Source organism: Vipera berus (assembly GCF_964194415.1).
Source record: "Vipera berus genome assembly, chromosome: 13".
In the NCBI taxonomy this organism is placed as follows: Eukaryota; Metazoa; Chordata; class Lepidosauria; order Squamata; family Viperidae; genus Vipera; species Vipera berus.
In genome coordinates, this window is record NC_138216.1 from 19,887,585 (window position 1) to 19,907,309 (window position 19,725).

Sequence of the window (19,725 nt, forward strand, 5' to 3'; positions counted from 1 at the left end):
GGCAATTAAGCTGACTTTGTAATAATGCCGCTTGGGGTGTGTGTGAAAAAGCCCTAATAAGCAGGCATATACCGGTACATAGAATGAAGGCTACTGCTAAGTTTGTAAGCCGCCCTGAGTCTTCGGAGAAGGGCGGGATATAAATGGAATTAAAATAAAAAAATAAGTAAAAATAAATAAATTCTACACCAGGCCTCTACATGCAGCCTACCAAGCACCCTTGGACAGAGCACAGACTTTTAAAAAAAAAATAATAACATCACCACCACTGCCCTGAAAGTCATGTTGCCTAGTGCCTCCATAGCTTACCATGACCACGAGCTCCAACACTGTAGATGCTCCTCTAGTCACCAAATCATTGATTAGCCCACCAGCATTCTTTTGCAGACCACAAAGATTTTTAATTTATCAGTGTGGGCCTTTCCCTTCTACAAGTTGCACAGATCTCTTCTAGATTTTCCTCTTGCCTTTCTGAGTTAACTCCTTGGTCTGTCATTGAGCAAGAATTGACTTTGTAGGGAAGCATATTATCATTTGATGTATATTTAACATATGTTCTACCTTTATTAAGTGATTATATAATATTTGTATGCAATCCACATGCGAGGTTTGGGGCAACTTACAATAGAAAAAAATATATTTTTAAAATCAGAAGATTAAAACATAAAAGCAGGGCTTTTTTTCCTCATAGAACGCTCAGAATGGCGTTCCAGCACCTTTTTTTACACACACAAAAAAAAGCTTTTGCACAAGATTGCTACTCCCTCTATTGGCTTTTGAAAACCTATTGGCTTTCAAAAACCAATAGGAATTGCTGCTGAGCACACCAAAAGACCTGGCCGGCAAACGTTGCACCGGCAAGTTTTCTGCAGCGAAGGCGAGTTGGCAGGAACTTTGCATCCCTCCCTGCTGCCCAACTACACCATCTCAACTAGGTAAGTAAGAGAGGACAAGGAGTGGGAGGTGGATTCTGTGGAGTCCATGTGCACTCCTTCCTTGTGCTCACCCGTGACAGCCAGGCTGGTGGCCTACCCGGTGCTTGACCTGCGCCACCATCGCCTCGCCCTGCGTGCCTAAGTGGCCGCCCTGCATTGTCTGGCCCACACTGCCTCCGCCTCACGCCCTGCGTAGCCCCGCCATATAGAGCGGGCCCTGCTGCTCCCACAGCACCAGCCATGCCGGCTCTGGCCCCTGGGGAAAGCCCGCCACCAACACCCCTCGCACCCGTGACTGCAGCAGCGTCACCCCCCCCCCCCGCCTCCTGCGCCTGCCAAGATGAAAGTTCTGGCACCTTTTTTTTTTAGAAAAAAAGCCCTGGTTTTATCTAGCATAATCTGTTTTTGACAAAGTCAAGTTGACTTCTAGTAATAGTTTTGCTTGCTTCTAGGTAATTCTAGGCAATGTAGATCTATCATTAAGCAATATTTTAGCAGTAGAAAAAATTCTATCTGCCCTCAGTGTGGAAGGGACTGCCACTCTCGAATTGGCCTTTTTAGCCACACCAGATGCTGCTTTAGGACCTCTTTCCAGAGCATGATACCATAGTCTCTTGAGACTGAAGGATGTCAATATGCCAAAGGCATAAAGAAAAACTGAACTCCAATCTGCACCACCACTTTTACCATAGTTCTCCATATCTTTCTATTCCTGCAAGGCATTCTTCCTTCCATGATATCCATTAATTACCCCATACTTTTTTCTTTAACATTATATGGCTTATTGACATATTTTTAAAAAGATAAATCTTGCCCATCTGCTTTCTGAGCCCAGTTATGGAGTAAGACAAAAAAATGGCCCAGCTTACTTAACAATGTACCAAGGAGAACATTCTGTCACAGCCACAATGAAAAATGTGAGTCTCATATTGGCCATTTGATTAGAGTGAATTCTTCATCCTGCATATGTGAACTGGTTCTGTTTTTCAGCCAAAGTGATATAGCTCAGTGGAGCCAAAGTTTGTGGTACAAAAAAGCTAGAAAGATTAATTCCTTTTAATTAATCTGCAGATGGAGAAATCTGCTGTTTATATCAGCCCTAAAGAAACAGCTGACTTTACCAATATCGCTCAGATGTTGCAGAATGCCACGCTAGCCAGGCATGCCATTGGAATGATCAAGAATTTTAGCAATTATTACTCTCTCCATGAATATCTATCCAGGCTCCAAAGGGGTCCTTGCCAGGTAAGCTTTGATTCTTGAGATTGGGATGGTTCCTTTCCCACTGTGGAGGGCCTATTTCTTCAGCCTGGATTGTTGCCCTCAAAAAAGACTACTCAGCCATCCATAACATTATGACCCATGAATTTTCATAATATCTGACTCTAGTCTGTTGTAGCAAGTTGTGATTTGTGTTTTTTATAGTACAGCAAAAGCTGTATTCCTGAATAGTGAGAATTTAAGAACTCCAGCAGCAGTATCCTTAAAAACACAAATGTATTTTAATGCATCAGTGAGAGAAGTGTTCTGGTGAGTTGTTACAATTGCTAAGCATCATTTACATATTAATGGGTGAAAACATGAGCCTCTTACACTCACTTTATTTTATTTAAAATGTATACTATTTTCAGAACCAAAAATTTTCATTGTTTGTTTTACAGTTTCTCATTCAGACTCTCAGAATTGGTCCAAAGTGTGACCATGCAGAAGTTGTTTTCCTCTCTGTATTCCTAGAATCTCAGAGAAACCCACTGAAAGCGTATTGCAATGTAGTAGATAATGCTGACTATATAACTAATTTTACATGTCATCTGGGAATGCAACTAGTTTCCTTGTGATGTTGCAAACTGAGTTATGTTTCTTGTTCAGGACACCATAGTCACAGCCGGTCCATCAACATGTAGGCAATCTCCTGCCTTCACTGTTGAAATCCAGCAAGAAATCTTGGAAAATGCACTTTTTTTCCTCAAAAAAGAAGGTAGCTCAATGAACTCTTCTCAGTGGAGAGAAGCCTACTTCCTTTTGTTTTCCAATATCCTGCCCAGGACAGTCCACCTTTCCCAAATGGCTCCCAAATTGCCATGTCATCTCTACACTATGTGAGTCAACAATGAAGTGTTTCTGGACCAGGGCTGAGGGGGATATACAATTGGTTAATAGCTAACTAGATTAATTTATAATATGAACAATGTAGAATAACTTTACTATGTGACATAGGAGTTTATAGGAAGTGACAGAATAAGGCCAATAAATTTTTTGGTAAGGAATCCACAAATTCTGGGCCCTACAAGAATTCAGGGTAATTATTCTAAAAGTACACAGTGAAGTCCTGTGAAAGACAGTGGCCTAAAGGTGGGTAGATTAAAAGCTTTTGCTGGGTCAGAAATCAGTACTTGTTCTATACTTTTACCATTAAATTACATGCATGAAGTAAATGAAGACTAAGGAGGTGTCTGCTGGGTTGTGAATCACCAAAATGCTGACATCTTTTTCTAAGGCATAATTTAATATAGATTTCCTATGATCAACTTCCTTGAAATAACTGATATTAAAAAATCTGCTCTATGTTTACATCAGCTTGAAGGCTATCACTGCTCTTCATCCTAGTCTTATCAAACAACAGGAAGAACTTGTCAAGGTCAGACCTCTATGCTTTCCTGGAAGACAACATCCTAATATTAAAGGTAGATTTTTCTGCTATAATAGGTCAAAATAATCTACTTGTATATTATAACTTAATTTGGATATGCATTTAATGAACTATGGAGGGTTTTCACACTTTCATAACAATGTGCTCAATGTGCCATTTTCTGACTTGCTTGAATAAATTACCAATTACAATATTTTGGCAAATGAAACAGTGAGGTAAAACAGTGAAAGAAACATGATTTGTAGTTTTTACATATTATCCAGAGGCTAATTCCACATTTGGAACAGCTTTGTGAATGCTAGTTGATTTCTGTAGTTATTTTTCTCTTAGAGTTTTGTGATGGACTCTTGTTTTGTGAAATGCAAAAGTGCAGCAGGTTTTCTAGGATTTTGTGTATTTTGTTTTCTATTAAGAGGGATGGTGCTATGGCTCAGCAATTAAGACACTGGGCTTCTTGGCTGGAAAACCAGCAGCCCAGGTTCAAGACCCAAGCACAACATCCTTGCCCCAGCTCCTGCCCACCTAGCAGTTCAAAAGCATGCAAATACAAGTAGATAAATAGATGCCACTTCTGTGGGGAGGTAACAGCGTGCCATGACATCATGCTGTCATCATGGAAATTTCTGACGGCACTGGGTCACAGTCTCTTGTTTCTATGTCAGCACCTTCACCACTATACCAAACTGTCTCCCATTATTAGTACTTCTAAGCAACACAGGAGAGGCATGATTTGTTCTAGATATTGATAACTGAAACTGTTTTTTGTATTATTTCAATTTGATTTTAGTTTTTCTTTTTGATTTTGATTTTAGCAACAACTCATATCCTTGCAAGGGTGACAAAGTACAGCTATCAAGATGAAACACACAGCAAGCACAGAACTGGGAAAACATTTCCCCATCAGACTAGCAAATCACACATTCTAGGAGACACTACTAAACAAAACCTAGAAAGTTCTCCAGGTAATATGCTCAGAAGCAAGGAAATGGACACTACAGGTCATGCCACAATTCATAATCTTAGAAACACCAGTGGTTTCTTTGAAAATGTGGCAAATAAACCAATTCCTATCCCTGGAGGTGACATAAAGAATATTTTCCAAAGTATCACAACTCATATCTCTGGAATTCCCAGGCTTAGCAGCCCCCAAAGTGCCAGAACTAATACCATTAGAGATGCCACAAATGATATTACTAGAAACACCACTAGAAATATCACAGCTCGTGCCCTTGGAAAGACCAGCAGGCACATTTCCGGAAGTTCCGGAACTGACATTTCTAGAACTACTACAGCTGATATTCATAGAAGGGCTAGCAGATGGATCCCTAAGAGGGTTACTCAAATATCCAGGAGTGATTCAAGTGATATCCTTGGAAGAGGAAATCTCCTGGAAAGTGCTATGCTTCACATCTTTGCCAGTCATAACCCTAGATGGTCCACTGTTCAAATGTTTGAAAAGACCACAAGTGGATTCCATCATTATCCTAAAAGTTTTGGCAGTGAGATCCCAGATGATATTACCAAACTTGAAAATACTATCACACATATCCCTGGAATTGACAACAGCAAAATTCTTGCTAGTGGCACAGATAATTATGGCAATTCATCAACTTGCACCACACCACATAACTATGGAGGTTCTACTAGTCGTGTCCAGGAAAGTATCTCAGCTAACTTCAATGGAACTGATAGGACTCATATTCCTGGATATACAACTGAAAATGTCATAATGGACAGTGGAACATACTCTCCAGGAATTACTGCTGAAAACAATTCCAGGAATGCTAAGACCAATATCCGTGAAGTTGCCGAAACTCATATCCCTACAGGTTTTACTGTCAACCAACATGTGGTTCACATTCTTGACAGCAAGAATGAAAACATATCTTGTAGTGTGATGAAATATATCCTTAAAAACTCTACACCTCCTAGAATTACTGGTGCCACGGGTATGCCTAGAGTTATCTCAAGTCACACCTCCAGGAGCAGCCCGGCTGGAGGTGTTGCTGACAACATTCCCAGGACTTTTACAGGAAACATACTTGAAAGCACAGTTGGCAAAATCTTAGAAAGCACCCCAGCTCACTTTCTTAGTGTGAGATCTAGCAACATCCCTGGAAATGCCATGACCTTTGAAAGTACCACAATTCACATACCTGGAGATGCTGTAACTAACTTCCCTACAAACAACATAACTGACAATCTTAGAGATACAGCAGGCAATAACCTTGAAAATGAAGGCACCACAGCTAATATCACTGACAATCTTCCTACAGGCATAAGAAGTCATATCCCTGGAAATGCCTTAGGAAGCACACGCAATGCATCTGCAAATACTCCAAGAAATAACCCTGGAAGACTCACAGTTCACCAACTTGAAGATGTCAGTAGCAAATTCCTGAAGGGTATTGTAACTGACATCCCAGAAGATGCCACAATCAAAATGTCTAGAGAGGTTACAGGCAACATAGATGGAGCTGCCACCAGCAAGCTTCCTAGAGATGTAACATATGTTCTTGGAACTGATAGTAACTGGCCTGATGTTGTAACCAGCTATATCTCTAAAGTATTTAGTAATATTTCTCAAAACAATGCTGTGGGCAACATTGCTAGTGATGACCTAGCTCATATCACTAGAGGTGCCACAGACAATATGCTTGAAAACATTATTCACACACAGGGCAATATTGATACAATGGGCAACAGACCCAGAGATACAGCAGATAGCATTCCTGAAAGTGCTACTACAAATAACCTTGGTAGTATCGTAAACAATGTCCCTGAAGATACCAGTACATCAGTTCGCAGTCTTGATGGAATTACTAGTAAATTTCCCAGTAGTATCACCTTTCAGATAGTAAGAGGTGCCACAGTCAACATTCTTAAAAGTGTTACAGCTTCAGTATTTAGAAGTACAACAGATGGTGAATATATTCCCAACCTGAAAAATTCCACACATAATGTACTTCATGGGGCTACTGGCAACCTATCTGGTGAGATCACAAGTAATGTTAATGGAGGTGATACAATTCAAGACCCTGAAACTTATGATGCAACAGGAAACAAACCCAAAATCTCCATCACTCACAGCCCTGGAAATGGGACCATGAATTACATCTCTGGAGGAGCCACAACCCCTATTCCTATTAATGATACAACAAACTTTACGGATACTACAGTTTCTATTCCCATGGGTAGCACCAAACATAACCTTGAAGAGAAAGCAACACATGTTCACAATGGTTCTCTAGGTAACAGCCATGATGATGTCACTGAAAATATTTTTCAGAAGGTCACACCACCAACTTCTGGAAGTAGCAGAAGTACTATTTCTACTATTCTTGGAGGTGGACCAACTCATCTCCCAGGAAAGGGCAATGAAGATGATGTTCCTGGAGGCCCAAACCATGATAGTTCTGGAGATGTGACAACTAGCATCTTTATTAATGCTACAACACATAATCTTACTTCTGTTCCTGACAGAGGCAACAGCTGGGCAAATAACTCTGTGCTTTTGTCATTCTACTGTGTTTTCACTTGGATTTTTTTCATGGTTTCATTATAGTTTTTTATCCAAATGCAAATCAACTAAATAAAACTTTTTCACGGCATCCAGAGAATATACTTAACTTATTTATTTGAAAACCTGGCAGCTATATTTGCACAAAGTAATTTGGTTATTGTTCAGAGCTTAGTGTATCGGATACAGTGTATTTTTCAATAATCCAGTAATGACTTTGTGAAAACCAAGAAAATGGGTTCCTACAGTAAACAGATTAAGTGTGCCTGGAAACACTTCCAATTAATATGGGGAAACATATAGTGAATACCGAATTCCCCATTAGCAACTAATCTGCCCTTTTCAGACTAACATCAAATTTGAAAGAGACATGTAATCAATCACATTCTCCCAGGCCAGGAGAAGCAGGAAAACCACTTGGTTTCATGATCTACTATTTGTCTCAGGAAATAGTCTAAGGCCTGACAATTGTTGACTCATTATAGAGAATGTGTAAGGACCTACCTCATCTAAGCCTCCCAAGAAAGTAGAACTCTTGAAACAGGCAGTGTCTCAAAAGAAACTTTTATTAGGGGCTACTGATAGCAGGGAAAACAAGGCAAGATCTGGAGAAAAACCCATGCAAGTGATTTTATTCCTCCTCCCAGGGTCCTAGGGTCTGAATTCCAGCCAATCCACAGGTGGCATAGTGTTTTGGAGCCCATTGGTGCGCTCTTCAAGGTCTCTCTCACTTTTGTTTCCTTCTGGTTCCAAGCGCTAACCGTCTCCTAGATAAGGGAGATGCATTCCTTCTCCTGAGGGAAGGGCATAGTGGCAAGACAGTGCAAAACATCCCCAAAGTATCCCCCCTCCCAAAAGAATGGTAGGCTCCCCAAAATGATTACAAAGACAGGAACAAATTATAAAGAGGGAAACAATACATTTCTTTGGGGACCTGACATACAGCCCCCCCCCTAGGAAAATGACTCTCAGTCTTAGCTTTCCTATTCTATTGTTTCCATTTTATTTACATTTCCAATTTTTTGTCAGTTTATCACAGTACTGTATGCAACTGTGCCGGCTTTTTATTAGAATTTGAGGAGAATTCCTGATGGAATATAAATGTCTAGTAGATCATTTGGGTCAACAACCAACAGTGGTCCCCAATCTTTCTGGATTGGCAGCCTGGTGCGGGGAAGAAGAGGGGTTCTGTTCTTTCCATATTCTATTCTATTCTATTTTATTCTATTCTATTTGAAATAAAGATTCTAATCTATTTTGATCTATTCTGTTCTATTCGCAATAAAGATTTCTATTCTATTCGCAATAAAGATTTTATTCTATTTTGTTCTATTTGCAATAAAGATTTCTATTCTATTCTATTCTATTATTCTATTCTATTCTATTCTATTCTATTCTATTCTATTCTATTCTATTCTATTCTACTGTAAATGTCCCTCGTTCCATTTTCCATTTTTTTCACAGTTGGTCACATTAATTTCCTTCAATTGCTCACTACTTGGTTAGAACTGGGGAAGATTCTTGAATGAGAAGTGAAAGGTTTTTGAAGAAAAAAACAAGAAAGTCCAGTTTCCTTTTGAAGAAGAAAAAAAGCACCTTTGGGACAACCAGGACTTGGATGACTGAGAATCTCCACAGAGACTCTCAGCCTTAGCTTTCCTATTCTATTCTGTTTTATTTATATGTCCTTCTTTCCGTTTGGTTTACATTTTCATTTTTCCCCCTCAGTTTATCACAGTACTTTATGCAACCGCACCGGCTTTGTCTGGGATCGTTTCACTTTTCTCTGTGATACTGTGTTAAATTGCCCCTTTCTAATCTCATTTTTTGGAGTTTCCCGAGCATTTTCTTTTTTGCCTTTAGGATTTCCATCCATGGAATCCTTCCTAAACTATCTCTTAGTTTATTGAAATCATCTCTTTTAAAGTTTCAGACAGTATTTTGACACTGTTCCTTTACTGGTGCCTGCATTATGTTGAATTCCAGTGTGACACAATCCCTCTCCCCCAAAGTTCCTGCAATTTCAATCTCTTCCCTCATTTCACCTCTACTACTAAGATGTAAGTCCAGGAGAGCTGGACCCACTAGTTCCCTCCTCTATCTTTTGGATGACAAAAGTTGTCAGCTGGGTTCGTCAGGACCCTGTTTGATCTCTGACTTGATCCAGAATTTGTCTTCCAATGGATGTCAGGGCAGTTACAATCTCCTCTACTATGGTGGTATTTCCCAAACACATTAAGGAACTGATTAGCAAAAGATTCATCTAGGCATGTGAGTCCACGATGGATGACTTTGCGTTTCCTTCCTGCCTACAGTATAAATGGTACCTCCCTCAATAGTAGCAAGTGTGAGAAGAATCGTAGAGTCCTAGTGGAAATCACTTAAACAGGAGCCAGTCGTGTGCTGCAGCTGCCAAAAAGGCCAATGCAGTTCCAGGCTGCATTAACAGAGGGATAGAATCAAGATCAAGATTGTGAAGTGTTAATACCACTCTATAATGCCTTGGTAAGATCACACTTGGAATCCTGATCCAGTTTTGGTCCCCATGGTGTAAAAAAAGATGTTGAAATTCCAGAAAGAGTGCAAACAATAACAAGAGTGATGAGGGGACTGGGGGCTAGAACATATGAAGAACGGTTGCCGGAATTTGGTATTTCTAGTTTAATGAAGAGAAGGATGAGGGGAGACGTGATAGCAGTCTTCCAATATTTGAGGGGCTGCTAAAAAGAAGGGGGATTCCATTTATTCTCCAAAGCACTGAAGGCAAGACAAGAAGCAATGGAAGGGAACCTATCAGAGAGAGAAGTAACCTAGAAAAGGAGAAATTTCCTGACATTGAGAACAATCAATCAGTGGAACAACTTGCCTCCAGAAGCTCCAAAAGTGGAAGTTTTTAAGAAAAGATTGGACAACATTTGTCTGAAATGGTATAAGCAGGGTTTCCTGCCTGAGCAGGGGGTTAGACCTCCAAGGTCCCTTTCAATTCCATATTCTATTCTATTCTATTCTATTCTATTCTATTCTATTCTATTCTATTCTATTCTATTCTATTCTATTCTCTTACAAACTGCTATGTAAGCATGAGATAAGACAAAAACCAAGATTCTCGTGTCTTCCCTCCCTACCCCATGAGCGAGATCCCCAGTAAAAAAGAGGGAAATTATACCTGCTCTTCACACCTGTCCCTGGCCAAATGTCCAAATGATGTGTGATCAGAGACCTGAATAGCAGAAGGAGACAATATCGTGACACGAAGAAGGATCCAGAGAGAGACAGAGGCAGACCTCACGACTCCCCTGCACTCTTCCTGATGTAACGGTAAATGAACATGCAGGTCGTTAAGAGAGACCCCCAGTAAGAAAGGTCAGGCCCTTGAAAAACCCAGCCTTCCACCCTTGGACATTCCCTCCCCAGAGCTCCCTCTGGTGGAGCTCTTGGAGGATCTCCTGTAGGGGCTCATGAACAGCTAAAGGAGGAAGACCACTGGTGGGGGAGGTGGATTCCCCCTGCCCTTTGGGGAAGGGGCGCTGATGAGACAGCCGTAACTGACTTGCTCAGTGAAAAAAATGCTTGATGTTAGGAATTGGTGAAGCAAAGGTGGAACCATTTACCATCGCTGGTAAAAGCTGAGCCCTCTTTGTTCTTTCTTCAAACCAAAGGACTGAAGGAGGGAGTCCTGCAGGGCTCTCTCGAGTGTTCTTTGGGTGTAACGGATCACTTTATGCCATAAAGTAAGGTAAATCCCACATGGCACACGATGACAGTGTTGGCAATGCGAGACACTTTCTATCATGCATTGGATTGCTGTTTCTTTTAATTCTGCACAGAAAGTAGTGAACAATTCTTGTTTCTCTCCTTTTGTAGGATGGATCTGTGTGCCACACTTTGTACTTCTAGTTTAATAAGTAATCTCAGTCAATCAGGAGTAAAGCTTAATTTCCAGATATTTTTAAGGACCCAAATTTAATTCTGAAATGGTTTGATTTGTTTACATAATCAGGGTGCTTCATAATATGTTTTCTGTACATGAAACAAACATGGTTCTAAACAGATAAGAATAATTGTTGTTGATGATAGGAGGGCATAGATGAGGAAGAATAAAACGTTCCAGGTCTATCTTGAATCATGTATTTGTTCTTTTTAACATGCAAGTATTGTGCTTCAGAATTCCAGTACTGATTATGACAGTAGCCTGCCTTATGCAGTAGGATGTTTGAAGGTTTTAGCAGACATCATTTTGATCATTATTCCAAGATGACAAGGATTGAACCAGGCACCTGGTAATGTTCTTCAGACCATGATTTTATTCTGAATATCAGGACATTGAAGCGTCTGTGAAATATTATTTGTCTATTGATCTCCTGCATTTTCTCCTTCAGTTTTTCTCCACAGGATAACCCCTAATAGATCCAGCAATGGACAGTAATGATTGCACCCAAATCATCCAGCAAACTGTTATGATCTCCCAGTTCTAGTTCCAACACCAAATTATTTTCTGAGTAAAAACGTAGCCCAGCAGAGAAAGTGTACTTTTTAAAGAAATGCTTAATTGCAGTGGGAGAACAAAAAGCTTGGGGTCTAGTTAAGAGTTTCATTTTGAACCATTTGGAGCATTCTGGAAGCTTATTACAGCTTAGATCATGCTCCGGATGCTCAAAACAGTCAGTTCCGGGTTCAGGAGGGACCTTTCCAAGGGCCTTCCGAAGAGCAGAGTTTGGCAGTCTACCGGAAAGTGCCCTTTCTGGCGTGCCTGCCAGGCCATGCACCACAATCTTCGGGTGACGCTCGCGGGCCCCACTTCCCAGGCATTTAGAGACAAGGTAAGAACGCATGACCTTTGGCGAGCTTTTGATTTCTGAACAATCCTCTTGTGTGATTTTAAGACCGATTTCAATTGCATTAATGTTTATAGATTACAGTGTTAGTGTTTTGTGAAGCGCTTTGATGGTAGAAGAAACAAAAGCTGCCTAGATGTAAAATAACTTAGAAACAAATGTAAAATTAGAAATAACTATAAACATAGATTACATCTTAAACCTTAGTGTACTACACTCTAGGAATAAACATAACTCTAAATCAAATTTTGAAAATCATTAGGCTTAATTGCTGTCCACCTCTTAAAATAAAAAACACAGAAGCGTAACTTTTAACAGTGCCTACCTGCAACAGCAGTACTTTTGTTTTTTATATCATCAAGTGAAAATCAGAGCAACATTATGCCACTGAAATTAGTTCAAATTAAGCATCAGGATTGGTTTCAGGTGGTAGCTCAGTCCAAGAGATGCACGATTACCCTATTCTTAAATCTTCCGAGATTCTTTTGGCAGCCACCAAAAGAAATAAATCTTTTAAATGGCATTTTAAGGTTATTCCTTATTAAAACCTTATTAATATTAATAGGGCATCATAGTCCTCCTTAACTTGGTTTAAGGCGTTTGAAGCAGGACTCCTTCTGTGCCTGTGTTGCAGCAAACAGACCTCCCATTGTTCTATTAATAATAAGGTGTTAATAATGATACAGAAAGGGACGCGGTGGCTCAGTGGGTTAGGACGCTGAGCTTGTCGATCAGAAGGTCGGCAGTTTGGCGGGTCGAATCCCGAGTGCCGCGTAACAGAGTGAGCGCCTGTTACTTGTCCCAGCTTCTGCCACCCTAGCAGTTCGAAAGCACGGAAACATGCAAGTAGAAAAATAGGGACCACTACGGTGGGAAGGTAACAGCGTTCCGTGTGCCTTTGGCGTCTAGTCATGCCGGCCACATGACCACAGAGATGTCCTCGGACAAGCTCTGGCTCTTCGGCTTTGAAACGGAGATGAGCACCGGCCCCTAGAGTCGGAAACAACTAGCACGCATGTGCGGAGGAACCTTTACCTTTACCTTACTCACGATACAGAAAAATAACCTTCAAATGCCATTAAAAAGGTTTATTAATTGTGGCTGCTTGGAACACAGGACGGCACTATTTTCAGTCCCACAAGGACTACAGAACAGGCACAGAAGAAGGAATCCTGCTTCAAAAGCCTTTAAAAGGTTTCTTTCTTTGCTTTGACAGAGTTTTCCGTCCCACAGCATTAGCAATCGAGGGCATCGTAGTACGCATTTTCGATGGCCTCAGTGCTATCTCTAAGGGACAGAAAACCATGCCCTCCCTTGGTCCAAGCAGGTACGGCAGTCACCAAAAGAAATAAATCTTTTAAATGGCATTTTAAGATTATTCTTTATTAATAAAACCTTATTAATACTAGGCCATTTAATTCTGCGCCTGTGTCTCAGCAAAATGGCCATTGTCACCCTATTAATATCAATAACCTTAAAATCCTATTTAAAAGGTTTTTCTTTCGGCGGCCGCAATACCGGGTTTGACCACAGGAGGGCACAGTTTCCCGTCCCATAGCATTAACACTGATGCCGTCGTAGGCCTTTTGTCTAGGATCGGGACACCGAGAAACAAAGCGCAGAGCATCCCCTTTCACAGATACGGCCACTTCCTCTCCGTCCTTTTTAGTCTTCTCTGACAACTTCCTTTCGCAGCGACTTTCTGGCCATGGCGGACTTCCTGTTAGCTCAGCCTTTTGTTGTGCTACAAAGATCGCGAAGCTCCTTTTTAGAGTCGGGGTTAGGGTTATTCTTTATTAATAGAACCTTATTAATACTATTTAATTCTGCGCCTGTATCTCAGCAAAATGGCCATCACCCTATTAATATCAATAATACGTTAGTATTATCACTAATATTAACATTAGTAATAAGGCGTTAAGAATAAAGATGGAGAATAACAACCTTAAAATCCTATTTAAAAGGTTTGTTTCTTTTTGGCCGCCGCAACATCCGGATTGACCACAGGAGGGCACGCTTTTCCGTCCTATTGCATTAGTATTGATGCCCCCGTAGGCATTTTGCCTAGGATCGGGACACCGAGAAGAGAAGGACCAAAGCGCAGAGTGTCAACCAAAGCGTTGCCAGTCTACGCTTCTCCGAAAAGAACTAGCCGCTCCTGTCGGCCTTCTGCGCATGTGCGCCTTCTTGTTCCTCTCTTGTAATATCCGAGAGACCTCGGCCCGGCGGACTTCCTGTCCGTTCATATCGGCCGTCCCCCAGGACTTTTGAAATAGGACCTTTCTATCACGCCTGACTTCCGGTCCTTCCTTTTTGATCATTACCCTAACGTCCTTTCAGACAGAGACCTCGGCATGGTGGGCTTCCTGTCCTATCAAATCCGTCGTCCCCCAGGGCCTTTGAAAAATGACCTTTCTATCCATAGCATTAGCATGGAGACCATCGTAGGCCTTTTCGAAGGCCTCAGGTCTGCTATCGCTAAGGAAGGGAAAACAGTGCCCTCCTGTGGTCCAATCCGGTGGGCGTTTTAAGATTAATAAAACCTTATAAAATATTAGGCCATCTTATTCTGCGCCTGTGTCGCAAAATAGGGCCACCTTAGCCCTATTCATATTAATAAGTTGTCACTAATAAAGACAGAGAACAATAACCTTAAAATGCCATTAAAAAAGGTTTCTTTCTTTCGGCGGCCGTAATACCGGGTTTGACCACAGGAGGGCACGGTTTCGCGCCCCATAGCATTAATATTGAGGCTGTCGTAGGCCTTTTGCCTAGAATCGGCACACCGAGAAGCAAAGCGACAAAGCGCAGAGCGTCCCCTTAACAGAGATCACGTAATGGCCGACTTCCTGTCCGTTCCTTTTAGTCTTCCCGGCCAACTTCCTTTCGCAGAGACTTTCTGGCCATGGCGGACTTCCTGTTAGCTCAGCCGCGGCTTATGTTTTGTTTCAAATATAGCGGAGCTCCTTTTTAGAGCCGGGGCCGGCGCGCAAGGTTTTTGGCGTCCGGGTTCGGAATGGGGATCCGTCGCGTCTCGGGGGTCTCCTCGAAGGCTGTCAAGCAAGGCAGCTGTTTAATGGTGTTTTCCCAGCGCCCGAGCCGCGGATGTAGAAGAACGAGTGGTTTGGCGCTTCTCTGTATAAGATCTTTATACTCTTCCTCTTAAAAGTGTACACCGCTCACTCCCGTCCACCAAACCAAGATGTTTTCATTCAAGAACAGTTTTGCTTGACCTGCCCTGCTAAGGGGATTTGTACGTAGGTACGTATAATAATAATAATAATAATAATAATAATAATAATGATGATGATGATGATGATGATGATGGAAGGGACCTTGGAGGTCATCTAGTCCACCCCCGTGCTCAGTCAGGAAGCCCTATACCATTTCAGACAAATGGCTGCCCAGTCTCTTCTTAAAAACTTCCAGTGTTGGAGCATTCGCCACTTCTGGAGACAGGTTGTTCCACTGGTTAATTGTTCTAACTGTCAGGAAGTTTCTCCTTAGTTCTAGGTTTTGGGGTGTGGCACATCATCACATTTCACATCATCAAGTGAAAATCGGAGGAATATTATGCCACTGAAATTAGTTCAAATTAAGCATCAGGATAAGTTTCAGGTGGAAACTCAGTTAATGAGATGCACAATTGCCCTAGTCTTAAATCTTCTGAGTCGGGCAAAGAGCCGCTCTCCAGGGTCCTGTCGCAGAGTCCAGTAGCTGTGCAGAGAAGGCCCTTTCCTAGGGGCCCGATGCTTTACTTTCTGGCCGGGGTTGGGTGGGAGTCAGAAACGACCTCCAGGGCCCTCTTAGCAGCAGAATCCAAAACAGAAAGGAGGACACGAGACAGGCAAGCGGGTAGCTTTGCAGCAAGCAGGCGGCATACGAAACCCAGCGTGGTTCCGATAGTATTTTGGGTCCTATCGAGTCAGCACTGTTTTTCCGAGCATAGGGGCAACTTCAGTAGCTGTTTTGCATTTGTCTTTAGCCCTCTTTTGGGCAAGAAGCAGTCTGTGTAACACTTGTTTCTCCCACTTTCTAGAACTAGGCCGCTCGATGGATGCAGGCGTGGAGCCCTTCTGCGAAGACCTTTCATCAGCCTGCCTCTTGGAAAGTGAAACGCCAAGGTGACCACCCTATCCTTTGGGCCACGGGGGACAGCGAGAGCTTGGAGTTTAGAGGTAAGGAGCCGGTGTTTTGTGTTATGTGCCTACGGTCCGCTCTGATTTTCTCAGCAGCGTTCTCCATCACTTCTGGCTCTGTCAACGATCTGTTTTGTTGTTGAGATATAATGATGGCATCTGCCTTTTTCATAGAGGCAGTAAGAAACTTTCCAGGCCCCTGCCGATACTTTCTTTAAAATCAAACATTTGCCTTTTAAAGTACTGCCACAATGTTGTTACACTCTGCCAGATTTTGTCTATGCTAGTTAGTAGCAGAATATTCACAGAGACCCGTATTGACTGAAAAGCAGTCTGAGAGCAGTTAGCCAGAGGGCTGCACTGTAGTCGCAGAGAGCCTTGTGAGCCACAGGGAAGCCCATCCTCTACCAGAAGGAAGAAAGAGGAAAGATGTTTTTCTAAAAAGGAAACAAAAAAAATTGTAAGCTTTTAAGCAACTCTATATTCTCCCCAAGGGGATTTTTTTCACCTGCAGTCTCAGTCTGAGGCTCTGTTGTCTCAGTTTGCTTTTCCAATCCACTTAAGCAAAACCTTTAAGTGAAATGATCTCATAATTCACTTCTCTTAACGGACAGGAGTAGAAGAGGAGTCGCTTCACCCACACGGCCTAGAGAGGAAGGAAAAGATCTACCGCCCGATTGGTCCTGTCCTCGCCAACGTGGTTGGCCTTGGGAAGGTTTGTTCAACCACACTTCGACAGACCATCCATGCAAGGCTTCAGGGGCTTCCTAGATCATGGTAGCCCCAGCATTCAGTCTCGGCTTAACATGAGGCGTACACCAGGCCGGTGCGGCCGATTCAGGAAACCACAAATTCCCACTTGGGTCAATACATAAACCCTGTTCATTCAGGAAAGCTGCCGCCCTCGCTACTGCTGGGCAGGCCTCCTCGCCTGTGCCCTGGAGGCCAAGCCCTTCTGCCTCCTAGGATGCAGACTTGCTGCAGCTGTGCCTTTTTGTCTCCTAGCAGGTGGGTTCTTTTGCTCCGCTTTGATCTCTGCTTTCCTCAACCCATTTTTTGTTGCTTTCGTCTCCTGCCTTCTCTGTAAATCTATGTGAAAGCTGATGAGAAATAAAGTTTTAGTATTTACCGAGAAAAAAAAATATTGTTATATGTGATGCAGCTGTAGATGCAGAAATAAGTCTGTGGAGCCAGTGTGAGAGGATGGGGTTTGGTCTTTGTGGAAACTGAGTCGGTGGAAGGATCTGAAGAGACTCTAAAAGGACCAGCTGTCTGCAAGGAATATAAATCCTTCCATTCCCCACTATCTAGTCAGAGCCGAGGCGGGTTTTCAGACGAGAGGCGAAACATCTTCAAAAAGGAACAGGGGATTCCAGTCACATCTGGAAAAAGGATCTTTGGGATAACCACGACTCGGACGACTCAAACATACAAAGAAACCATTTGAAAATATTAAACACGGAACATATAGCTAGGGAACAATTTAATCATTTTTAATGAGAAAAGTACATTTGTGGAAAGTAAGCCTACATAGCACATACATATATCTTAAGAGCGTAAAATGTGATGTCTCATTCCAAATCCTATTTTGTATAATATATAGGAGTCAAAATAACATTAAATAATTAGGTTGAAAAAATCAAACCAGGAGTACTTTAATTTCTATTTTATCAATATAATTAAAGCCTAAAGGCGAGGATCTGGACAAAACGCAACAACAAACCAATATCGGACGAAGACACATTTATCTGCATTCTGCAACGGCCAAGCATTAAAATTAATTTATTCATATTCTAAAGATAAGGTAAGCGGGGAATTTTCAGAAAAAGACAGAATTGCGTGCGTGCGGGTTGGTCTGAATTTCCATTCCCACATGCGTACGAACGCACACGCAACCGAAATAATTTAAAATAGTCGAACAGTCACAAATCTTCCATTCTAATCGTAGATGTGTTAGGAAACCTTCCTTTTAAAAAGAAATCTTACTTCAACTTCCCGTATGCAACAAAATGTTTTTTTGCATAGCAAGATAACTTTGTGAATCCTTCCCTCAAAAAATAAATACATTAAAAAAATAAAATAAACCTTTTTAACGGCATTTTTAAATCTTCTATATTGTTAAAATTATTAATATTAACATGCCAACGTAGGCCTTAATTTGCTTTAAGGCTTCTGAAGGATTTGTTCTTTGCGCCTATGTTGCAGCAAACGGGCTTCCCTTTTAACATTTACATTAATAATAATGCATTAATATTAATATTCATATTTAATAATAAAGCGTTAATAAAAAAAGAAAATAACGTTAAAACGCCATTAAAAAGGATTGTTTGTTTCGGCGGCAGCAATATCCCATTTGACCACAGGAGGGCACCGTTTTCCGTCCCACACCATTAACATCGAGGCCGCGGTAGGTCTTTCGCCTACGATCGGGACACCGAGAAGTGAAGCCCCAAAGCGCAGAGCGTCAGTCAAAGCGTAGCCATTCTACGTTCCTCCGAAAGGGACGAGCCGCTTCCGTCGTCCTTCCGCGCACGTCAGCCGGTTCGTTCTTCACGAATATTCTCCGAGGGACCTTCTCGGCCCGACGCACTTCCTGTCCGTCGATATCGGCAGTCCTCCAGGTCTTTGAAATAGGACCTTTCCATGACGGCTGACTTCCGGTCCTTTCTTCTTAAGTCATCGCCCAAGTTCCTTTCGCGGGTACCTTGCCGACACGGCGGAATTCACGTCCGATCAACGTTAGTAGACCGTAGATTTAAAACGCTATTAAAAATATTTATTTATTTTGGCGGCCGCAACTCCCGCTTTGACGACAGGATGGCAGTTTTCCGTCCCATAAACATTATCACCGAGGCCACGGTAGGCCTTTTCAAAGACCTCAACGCCGCTATCGCTAAGGGACGTAAAACAGTGCCCTCCTGTGGTATACGCCGGCGTAGCAGCCACCAAAATAAACCTGTTAAATGGCGTTTTAAGATTATTATTCTTTATTAATCAAACCTTATCAATATTAGGCCATCTTATTCTGCGCCTGCGTCTCAGCAAAAGGGTCACCCGCCCCCCTATTCATATTAATAAGGCGGTAATAATAAAGATAGAGGATAATAACCTTAAAATGCCATTTAAAAAGGATTATTTCCTTCGGCGGCCGCAGTTTTACCACAGGAGGGCACGGTTTTCCGTCCCATAGAATTATCATTCAGGCCGTCGTAGACCTTTTGCCTAGCATCGGGACTCCGAAAAGCGAAGCCACAAAGGACAGAGCGTCCCCTTTCACAGAGACCTTCCCAGCATAGCGGACTTCCTGTCCGTTTAAATTTACCGTCCCCCCATCATGGCCGGCTTCCGGTCAGTTCAAATTTGCAGTCCCCTAGGGCTATTGGTCCGTCCTTTATTCTAACTTCCGTTGCCAGCATGCTGGATTTCCTGTCCGTCCATATTTGCACTCCCCCAGGGCCTTTTGGTCCGTTCTTTATAATCCCCATTTCCTTTCCCAGCATTGCGGACTTCCAGTCCGTCAAATTTGCAGTCCTCCACCGCCTGTTGGTCCGTTCTTCTTTATCCCCTAACTTCCTTTCCCAGCATGACGGACTTCCTGCACGTTCAAATTTGTAGTCCCCCAGGGCCTATTGCTCCTTTATTCTTT

The 19,725-nt window shown here is 42.1% G+C and overlaps 1 long non-coding RNA gene across 1 annotated transcript; it reads left to right on the plus strand.

Annotated features, from left to right (window-relative positions):
- Nucleotides 1-14,835: 14,835 nt before the first annotated feature.
- Nucleotides 14,836-19,351, plus strand: LOC308674105. The gene is made up of 3 exons (XR_014027804.1): nt 14,836-15,201; nt 15,980-16,118; nt 16,694-19,351. It is a non-coding gene; the product is annotated as an uncharacterized lncRNA (long non-coding RNA).
- The last annotated feature ends 374 nt before the right edge of the window (nt 19,352-19,725 follow it).